This window comes from Balaenoptera ricei, chromosome 15, assembly GCF_028023285.1.
Source record: "Balaenoptera ricei isolate mBalRic1 chromosome 15, mBalRic1.hap2, whole genome shotgun sequence".
Classification (NCBI taxonomy): Eukaryota; Metazoa; Chordata; class Mammalia; order Artiodactyla; family Balaenopteridae; genus Balaenoptera; species Balaenoptera ricei.
This window is the reverse complement of record NC_082653.1, coordinates 85,524,207-85,534,900: the sequence shown is the minus strand read 5'-3', so window position 1 is coordinate 85,534,900 and position 10,694 is coordinate 85,524,207.

Genomic DNA, 10,694 nt, shown 5'->3' with positions numbered 1-10,694 from the left:
GAAAGTCTTAAATTTTCTTTTCTTAAAAGCATGACTCTGGGACTTCCCTGGTGGTCCAGTGGTTAAGACTCCGCGCTACCAATGCAGGGGGCCCAGGTTCCATCCCGCATGCCGCAAAGAAGACCCCATGCAGGCAAATAAATAAATATTTTTTTAAATTAAAAAAAAAAAGCATGATTCTGAGAACGGTCGCCCTAAGTATCTTCAGATGCTAAACGCATCCACATGGGTCCACCCACAGCGCCCGAACTGTTAAGAGCCCCGGCGCCTCCTATTGGCCGAGACCAGCAGGAATTCCGGGTCGGCCAGGGATTCTGGGAATCGTAGTTTACAGCCCTCAGCCGGAGCCTCGCTGAGAAGGGTGGGCTTGGAGCTGGGAGACAATAGCTCCGAGACCGACATGCGGGATGGCGGGGGGTTCGCGGAATGCAAGCTCGGCGCACCCGTCCCCACGTTGCCCAGGGCAGCCTCTCACACGGTCAGACGAACACACACACCTGTCCACTTGCACCACGCAGCCACGCGCTCCCGGTTTACAGTTTGCACCTGCACATTTTTTCCAATACAAATGCCCACCCGAACATCTGCGGGTCAGGCTCGTAGATGCTCCCTCACTCTTCCCTGACACATCCCCACGGGAGCAGAGGCCTTGGCGGTGACCATGGGGAGGATGCACAGGCTACAGATGCCCTGGGGAAGTGTGTGCCAGGCTGAGGGCACAGACAGTGCAAAGGCCCTGAGGCGGGAGGCTGCGTGGCCACTTGGACTGGGGGGAGAACGGCAGGAGATGAGGTGGGGTTGGCCTCGTTGGCCACGTAGAGGCGTTTAAACAGGCTAGTGGCCGAGTCTCCCAGGTGAGCGCTGGGCCGCTGCCTAGAGAATTGAATGACGCTTATTGTTTTCACCGTGATTGCAGCTGCAGCCTCGGAAGTGACTCAGCGGAATTCCTGGGAGCTGGGTGTGGGCGGGAGGGATGCTCCAAATAGTCTGGGGAGGGGGCGTTGCCCGCGTAGAGGCCCCACCCCCAAGCTCTGGCTGACGGCGGGGCACACCCACCCTGGAATTCTGCCCCCTACCCTTGTTGGCTCCGGCAAGCACCAGCGGGAGCGGAGGAAAGCGGGGCGGCGGTGGGCGTACGGCCGGAGGATTCAGGGAGAGAGGGAGGGAGCGGGAAAGCTGGCGGGGGGCGGGGACTTCTCCCATCCTCCTGGAACCTCCATCCTTGAGCCCGGACTTGGGTGGGGGTGGGGCAGACTGGAAGGAACTGGGGTGCGGTGGAGGCTGGCTCTCTTTTCAGCCCCCGGGGGTGGCCCAGGCCTTCGGCCGGGTTCTGGGGAGCAAAGTTGGCCCAGTCCGGACTCCTGAGTGAGTCAGCCGGATCAGGGCCTCTCTGGGACTAACTTCTTCCTCTAAATAAAGGGAATCGTTCAATCAGCAGGCATTCAAGCTTAAAGTCGCTCGTGGCAGACTGGGCATTTCCGAGGGGGAGCCAGGGCAGGCTTGAGTTAAGAAGGTCTGAGCACTGGACTGGGGCTGTGGCGCAAATATTCTAAGAATGAGCCTCAGTTTTCCAATGCATAAAACGGGTGCAACAACCCCAAGAATGAGGCTTGCTGGAGTAAGCTGCGCGCGGTCCACCTAATTCAGGGCAAGAGCTTGCTCTGGCCTTGTACCCCGGGGTGGCTGGACTGAGAAGGCGAATTAATAAGTGTACTGCATGGCCCAGCTCCAACTTGCCCTCCTTAAGGAAGACGTCCCCCACTACCAAGACAAAATACACGGCCTGTTCCCTCCTCGGGGCCGGAGAAGGGAGGACCCCGCCCAGGATCCGGCAGCCCACAGGGACACCACTGCCCTTTCTACCGCCCGATCGGGCTGCGGGGCGCCTGGCGGCCTCCAGGTGGCGCTGGAGACGCGCCTGCCAAGCCAAGCTGGGAGGGGCTGGACTTGTCCTTGAGAAGGGCCTGCTCAGTAAGCCACCCCAGATCCACTGAGAAGCCCTTTGGACACCCCCGCCCCCAGCCAAAAGTACTGCATTCAAAAAATGCAAAATTAAGAGTCAATACATATATGTATTTATGTGGTCAAGTTATGACTGAACTCGCCTCATCTTTCTGAGTTGGGGGTCCAGAGCAGGGCCAGAGGTCTCTGTCCTGGCGCGGTGACAGGTGAGAAGTGGCTGGGGTGCTTATCAGAGCAGGGAGATTTAAATAGGGCCTTGAAAAGTGAGTAGAATGTGGAGCGGAGGGGAGAGGGAATTCTAGGCTGGAAGGTGGGACTGGTTCCAACATGTACAGAACAAAACAAGTTCATTTCTCGGGTAAGAGGGTGGAATTTGGCAAGTGGAGTAGATGGGGTGGGTGATGTCCTAGCCTCGTCCAGCTTGGGACTGGCCACAGTTTGTCTCAGGGTGGCTTCAGGGACATTGAAGGAGGTGATCCATCAGCATGGTGTCCTTGCTCCACTGGCATTTCACTCTGGCATGGACAGATACTGAGAGGTCACTGTGGGCTGTGCCTAGCCTGGGGACACAGTAGGCCTGCCTGTCTGCTTCCAACCTAACATCATCCAAAGCTCCCCAGGGCCCTTGAGACAAAATCTGGGGCCTCAGCTTGAACCTGCATGCCAGTGGCAGCTGGACATTCCCTGGCAGATGGAGATCAGGAACGGCATATGTGGGGCACTGGACTAGTGGCACCCTCCAAGCTTCTTAGGTCAGAAAGGCATAAATAAGGAGGTCTCGGCACAGGTGCTAAGGTGGGCCGGGCAGTGACGCTGGCCTGGGAGCAGTGGTGGGGGGTGAGCACTCGGGGAGAACCAGGCCTTGACCTCCCACCCCGCCCAGACTTGATCAAGGTTGGGAGATAGAAAGGCCCTGTGCTGGGAGGCAGGTGTCAAAGCATGATTTTTGAAAAGCTAAGATCATGACTCTCACATAATTAGAACATGAACATTTGTGAGAGATTTAGTTCAACTCATTAATTAATGAGGGAACAGTAAGGTGGTAAAATTCACACAAAGAGCATTTGTGGAACTGGGGTTTATATAGTCCATTAAAAAATGCTAGGATAAGATTCCTAAATTCGATTTCAAAAACTGCCAAAACCTGACTCATGTCCTTTGGGGCAACCAAGAGTTAACCTTTGGTGTTATCTTTCATCTCAGACACAAATCCACAAGTTAACCTGTAACTTCAAGTTTGAGCCCTTATTTATTTATTTTTTATTTTTATTTATTTATTTATTTATATTTTTGGCTGCATTGGGTCTTTGTTGCTGCGCGTGGGCTTTCTCTAGTTGCGGCGAGTGGGGGCTACTTTTCGTTGTGGTGCGCGGGCTTCTCATTGCAGTGGCTTCTCTTGTTGCAGAGCGTGGGCTCTAGATGCGGAGGCTTCAGTAGTTGTGGCACATGGGCTCAGTAGTTGTGGCTCGTGGGCACTAGAGCGCAGGCTCAGTAGTTGTGGCACATGGGCTTAGTTGCTCTGCGGCATGTGGGATCTTCCCGGACCAGGGCTCGAACCTGTGCCCCCTGCATTGGCAGGCAGATTCTTAACCACTGCGCCACCAAGGAAGCCCTTGCTGTTTACTTTTAAATAAAGGCTCAGGGCTTTCCGCGCACCTAGAGCTCATGCTCCGCAACAAGAGAAGCCACCGCGATGAGAGGCCCGCAAACCGCAACGAAGAGTAGCTCCTGCTCGCCGCAACTAGAGAAAGCCCGTGCGCAATGAAGACCCAACACAGCCAAAAATAAATAAATAAATAAATAAAATTTATATGTAAATAAAAAAGTACAGACTTCCCTGGTGGCGCAGTGGTTAAGAATCCGCCTGCCAATGCAAGGGACACCGATTCGATCCCTGGTCCTGGAAGATCCCACGAGCTGCGGAGCAGCTAAGCCCGTGCGCCACAACTACTGAGCCTGTGTTCTAGAGCCCACAAGCCACAACTACTGAGTCTGCACGCCACAACTACTGAAGCCCTCCTGCCACAACTACTGAACCTGCGCTCTAGAGCCTGCGAGCCACAACTCCTGAGCCTGCGTGCCGCAACTACTGAAGCCCATGTACCTAGAGCCCGTGCTCTGCAACAAGAGAAGCCACCGCAGTGAGAAGCCCGCGTGCCGCAATGAAGAGTAGCCCCCGCTCGCCACAACTAGAGAAAGCCCGCGCGCAGCAACAGACTCAATGCAGCCAAAAATAAATAAATAAAATAAATAAATTTATATATTAAAAAAAAAAAAGAAAGTAAATAGCAAGGGGGACTTCCCTGGCGGTCCAGTGGTAAAGAACCCGCCTTACAATGCAGGGGATGCCAGTTTCGATCCCTGGTCAGGGAACTAACTAAGCCCGTGCACCACAACTACTGAGCTCACACATCTCAACTAGAGCCTGCCTGCCGCAAACTACAGAGCCCAAGCGCTCTGGAACCCGCGCACCACAACTACAGAGCCCACACACCTTGGAGCTTGTCCACCACAACTAGAGAAAACCCACAGGCCACAACTAGAGAGAAGCCCGCGTGCCACAACTAAGACCTGATGCAGCCAAAAATAAATAAATGAATAATAAATAAATCTTAAGAAAAAGAAAAGTAAATAGCAAGGCAAACAGAAGTTTCCTAGAGAATTAGATAATCCTTAGGTGGGCTCCTTACACATAATGCAGTCCTTCTCTGGGCTTCATTTCTAGGTCTTCAGGTTGCAAGAAATGGAAAATACCAATGTATCTTGTCTAGAACAACAAATATTGGCTTCTGTAGCTGTCTAGAGGTAGTGGGATGTCAGGTATGGTATGATCAGGGCTCTGGCTCAATTTCTCTCTCTCTAAGCATTGTCTTCTCCATGGGTCAGCTCTGTGTACAGGGTGGCCAAATGCTTGCTGCAGGTCCAGGTGGCACATCCATAGGCCATAGTGACTTGGAGTAGAACAGCAGTGCTCTGGGCCAGGGTGCCAAGCATGCCCTGGGGTCTCTCCAGATTGGGCAGTTTAAGTCACAGGCCCATCCCTGGAGCAATGATGACCTGGATGGGGAGGTGACCCGGATGGGGAGGAGTAGGGGTTGGCCCAAGGCTCAGGAGTTGTGAGGAAGAGAAGAGAGTGGAATGAAAACCTGGACTGTCCCTAAAAAGAAGGGGAGGGATGGATGTGGGGAGGGAGCCCAGGGAAGAACAATGGAGGGGAAAGAGGAGATTGACAAGGAAATCCCTTAGGCGGGTTGCGGCTGGTGTAATCATCCAGGCTTGGGGCCTGTCTGGCTGGCAGCGGGTGCAGTAGCTCACGTGTGGAGGGTGGAAGGGGCTCTGGGTGAGGGTGCAGCTGGAGGACCTTGGTGAGGGGGCTTCAACCCCGGGACTCCGGAAACCACACCCAGAACGAAGCCACTCAGGCCCTACCAGAAGCCTCCAAGCTCCCCAAACCTCCTACTGCTCTAACTGCCGCCTCCGCCAGCAGGAAACCAGGGGGGGAGGGGAGGCTGCTCGCGGAAGGGGACGGGAAGGGCCGTCCCGGGACTCGGCCGGTGCGGGAAGTAATCGGGTAGCAGGAGTTGCAAAGGGAGGAGGGACCCGGAGGGCGCGGGATCCGCTGGGGCGGTCCGGGCGTGGCTCTGCAGGGCCTCGCGGACCCGGGGGCGCCCCCTTCCTAGCCGCGCCCAGAGTTAGGGGCTTCCCCATCGCAGGCGGGGCCACTGCTCGCCCTGATCCCACTGCTGGATCCCAGGCCCCTTCCCCCCGTGGCACCCCTCTCCCCTAGACCCTCCTTCTCCCCTGGGGCACCCGACGGCCTCTGCAGGACCCCAAAGGAACCTCAACTACAGCAGGTAGCAGAAGCCCCGCCCACTCTCCTACAGGCCCCGCCCACGTCCCGGCCACAGCCCCGCCACTGGCTTCTCAGAGCTGGGGCCTCCCCGGATTGGCCCATCTCCGCTAGACCGCGCCCTCCCGCCCGCACAAAGAAAGGGGCCCGCTCAGCCCACCTCCACCGCAGACCGCAAGGAATTTGGCGGGGCGGGGGCCGGGTCCCAACGCTGCAAGCCCCGTTCTCGCCCCGACCGAGGCGGCCCAGCTGAGTCACAGCCTGGGGGTTGTAATAGTAACTGCGGTCGAGGTTGTTGTGAGCCCCAGATGCGCTGACTCAGGCCTTGGGGGGTTCCGCTTTGGGAAAACCCGGGTCCCCCTACCCAGACCTCGCGCCCCGCCCCCCGGCTCCATTCCCACCTAGGAACTTACCCTCTAGGCCCCGTCTCTCTGTCACTCCGCTGTTTCCCCTCCCTGCCCTTCGTGCTGGGGTGGGGGTGGGTGGACTCACCGATTTCGAGTTACTTGATTATGAAGCTGTTACAGATGAGAAAACTGAGGCTCACAGAGGGTAGCTAGCCTGGGCCAAGTCACACCGCACTCAGGAGTAGCCGGAAAAAAACAATGAGGTGCGGGAGGAGGGGGGAGAGGGCTGTGGAAGGTGTGATCATCCGTGCCTCCTCCCCACCTTCCTACCTGCACACCTGAGACTCAGCAGCTAAGTCAGGGAAGGGTCTTCAGGGTGACAGAAGGGTGTGCCAGACAGCTGAGGCTGAGGGAGGGGATTTTATTTTATTTTATTTATTTACTTTTTATGGTCAGAACGTGAGCCATTTTAATGTAGTCAAGATTCTTTGTTCAGAATTGTCTTTATCAGTGATGTGCTTGATCCCAAACAACAGCACTATCCAACAGATACATAATGTAAGCCATAAATGCAGATCACATATTTAATTTTAAGGTTTCTTGTCTGGAGGAGGGGATTTTAGCAAGAAAACTTGGCAGTGGTGTCTAGAGAGCGTGTATAGGCTTTGTTCCCACCTCCACCTTCCAGGCAAGTTTTGCCTCCTTGAAACTTTCCTTATCTGTAAAATGGGTTGATAACAGCTGTGAGGATTAGATGAGACCCTGCCAGTGCCAGGCACACAGTAGGGGTAGACATGCAGCACTGTGAAGAGTGAGGGGCCAAAGTCCACAGAAACTCAGTGGGGGGGTCCTGGAAGGTGGCTGCCTCAGGCTCAAGGTTTCTGGTGGGGAGGAGCTGACGGGCCTGTGCATCTCCGGTTATGGGATGGCCGGAGCCACGAGGGCAAGCTGGGGTGAGTGTCCAGGCTGCCCCGGGAAGGGTGGGTGTGGGGGGGACATTCGGGCCATGCCTGGGCAGGGGCGGTGTGAAGCGGGGGACGGGGATGGAGCCTCCCAGTGCCCAGCAAGGACCAGCAAGGGGTGTGGGTGGGCTTGAGGACCTCACACTTCCCAGAAACACCTTAAACTGTTTCAAAGCTGATGGCACTTCTGAAGTTTTGGGAGAGGGTGGGCGGGTGGTGGGAACACTGGCCAGGACCCCTGGATTCAAGCTTGAGGTGTGTGGTATATCTCCAGGTGAGGGGTCAGGGCTGTCCCCTTGTCCTCAGCCAGTGAGTGGCCCTGCCCTCCTGGAGGAAGCCCCCTCCTGCTCTCTCCACTTCCCTGGCTCGTCGCTGGGGCCTCTCCATTCTTTCTCCTGAACATAAGAATCCAAACCCTCCTGCCACCTCCAGGGTCAATGCAGGGTACAGACACCACCCTCTGCCACCTGGCTTCATGTCCCCAAGCCGGCCACCCCACTCCTGCACACCCCCCATGGGAGCCCTCTCCACCCTGTGCCTGGAAGCCCACCTTGCTCTGCCCCAGCCAGTGGCTTTAGGACTCAGCTGTTCCAGAAGGGAAATGAAAGAAGGGGCAAAGGGGAGAGGAAGGAAGAGATCTTCTCTGTTTCTCCCTTTATCTTGAAAACATGCCAAGCATGCAGTTTTTAAGGAACGTAATTCCTTTCAGTTTAACGTGATGCAGGGTCCTCCCCACTCATCCTCGTGCTGTCCTGGGAGGGGGTCTGGGGCTTCCAGGGGCCGGTCCGGGTCAGAGACAGGTGGGGAAGCTGGAACGGGGTGGAGTGAGGGGGGTGGAGTGGGCGAGCCTGGGGGAGGGTGGGGCAGGGCAGGGGCCTCTGGGCCTTTCCTCTGCCCTTCCCTTCCTTCCAAGACAATGGGCTGCCAGCTGAGGGAGATAAGGGGCTGGGTGGGGGCCCAGTGGAATCACAGCCTCCGGCCGCTGCCTGGAGGAAGGGGGCTTCCCCAAGGATGGCCCCCCACAGCCTCCAGGGCCTCTGGTCCCCATTACTCTGCACCTTCGTGGAAGGGAGGACCGAAGGCTGTGCCCGGTCGGTTCACCAGGGCCCCCGTCCTGACTCCGGGACTCAGTCACTCAAGGACAACTTCTTCCTTCCTCCCTCCCTCCAACCCCCCCCCCCACCCCGCCTCTATTTCTCTCTCTCTCTTTCTTCAAATGCAAAGTGCACCTACCTTGAGTACAAGTCTGCGTCTGTTGAGACGTGTCCAGCCAGGATGTCAGCCTGTGGAGCCCAGGATGGGCCTGTGGTGGGAGTGGGCCAGGTGGGGCTTGGCGCAGTGGAGGTGGGCCAGTTGGCTTAGTTTGGAGGGAAAGGAGAACCTAAAAATTTCTCAGTAACTTTTATATTGATTACATATTGAAATGATCATATTTGGGGCATACTCATGGGTTAAATAAGATATATTATTAAAATTGGTTTCACTGGTTTATTTTTACCATGTTAATGAGGCTGCTGGAACATTTAAAGTTACATCTGTGGCTGATACCGAACATTTCCAGCTCCTAGAAGCCCCCTGGAGCCCCACCTGGCCAGCACCTCCCCGACTAGCTTTGACTGTTCTTGAACTTCCTAAAAGGAGTCACCCAGCAAGTGCTCCTTCCCGTCTGTGGGTCATCGTGGTGGTGGAGCTGCTGCACCCTCATGGGGAATTTAACAAGCCAGACTCTGGACGGAGCACAAAGATGCTGTGGCCACCACGACAGCCGGGTCCTTGCCTTGGAGCAGCCCACAAGTGGCGGGGCTCCCGGGGGCTGCAGAGGGAAAGGGGCACCTGAGCGAGGCCCACAGCTGAACTGGACTGGGTGGAACTGTGACCCCACCCCCCCAAATTCATTTCGCCTTGGAACCTCAGAATGTGACCTTAGCATAGGAAATAGGATCTTGGCAGGTGTCATTATTTAGGGATCTCGGATGAGAGCCTGGGTTGGGGGCGGCCCCTCCATCCATTGGCTGGTGTCTTTATAAGAGAAAGGAGAGGGAGATTGGGACCCAGAGAGACGCCAGGAAGGAGGTCTTGTGAAGGCAGAGGAGGAGATGGGGTGATTCGGCCACAAGCCAAGGAACACCCGGGGCCACCAGAGCCCGGAAGAGGCAGGAAGGAGCCTCCCCTGGAGCCTCTGGAGGGAGCACGGCCCTGCCGACACCTTGACTTCTGCCTTGTGGACTCCAGAGCTGTGAGAAAATAAATTCCTGTTGTTTTAAGCCAACTAGTGTATGGTAACTTGTTATGGCAGCCCCAGGAAACCCATCCACGGAGACTGTGGGGGGCCCTTGGAGCAGCACTCATCCGGGAACAGAGGGGAAACTGAGGCACTGGGGGCAAGCGAGTGAGGTCTCCTCACAGAGCACAGGTTTGGGACCCCTCCCGGACTAGCTGGGCATCCCTGAGCAAGTCACTGCACCTCTCTGAGCCCCACTGTCCTTCTCCTTGAAGAGACGCTGCTGAGAGTGGACGGAGACCCTCCTACCCAGGGCTGGGGGGCACGGCGGGTGGTAGGGAGGGGCCTCCGTCCCTCTGCCCCCAGAGGTGCTCTGAGCCTGGCTCCTCAGTGACACTCACCATCAGCTCCACCACCACTGTGCGCAGACCCTGGGGTGCCCGGAGACACTGGCTTCTAAGGCATTCCTGTTAGGGTTTTGCCTTGCACAGGTTTTATGAAAAAATCCGTAACTAGGCCAGAGACAAGGCAAGGGACACTGCAGCCCTCTGGCCACTGCATGATGCCTGCCAGGGCCCGGCCAGAGCTGCTGGGAGGGACGTGCACCCTGAGGGCACTTCCCAGCCTCCGCACCCCTGTCTTCCCCTCCGCTGCCTTCCTGCTGGTCACCGGCCTCATGGGGTGGCGGCTAGAGGGCAGTGGGAGTCTGGGGACGGCAGGGGGGAGGCAGAAGGAACCGTGGGGTCCCGGCCAGTGTGGAGAGGCTGGGGCTGGAGGAGGCCTTGATCTGAGCAGGCTGTGACCGTCCCCCAGGGGCCTGTCTGGTCCTGCTCATGCTGCCCCCTTCCAGCCCCTCAGACGGTGTCCAAGTTCTTCCCCCCAGAACAGAAACTGCTTTCTGAGCACATCCTCCGGGCCCTGCTTGGTCCTCGTGACCCTCTGGATGTGGGGCTCCGAGGCCCCCCGCTCCCCATCATGCTCACACCCTCCTGCACGCGGCACCTCCTCCCAGCTGTCTTCCCCAGGTGTCACCAGGAGCACGCCACACTCCCACTCCAACCTTCCATGGGTCCCCAGGACTCTCAGAATAAACCCTGAGCAAGACCTGCAGGCCTCGGCCTCTCTACCACCCTGTCTCCCCCCCGTGCACACCAGACCAAACCCCAGGTGGTCCCTGAACTCCTCCTCCCCTGCAGGCTCCCGGGGACACATATCTTTTTCAGGACATTTCCCCACAGCCCTCTGAGGTGGGCAGTATGGTACCCATTTCACAGAGGACAACACTGAGGCTCAAGAGAGAAAGGAAGCTAGAGGATGAGCAAGGGCCTGCACCCCGGTAGCTGCAGCTGCCC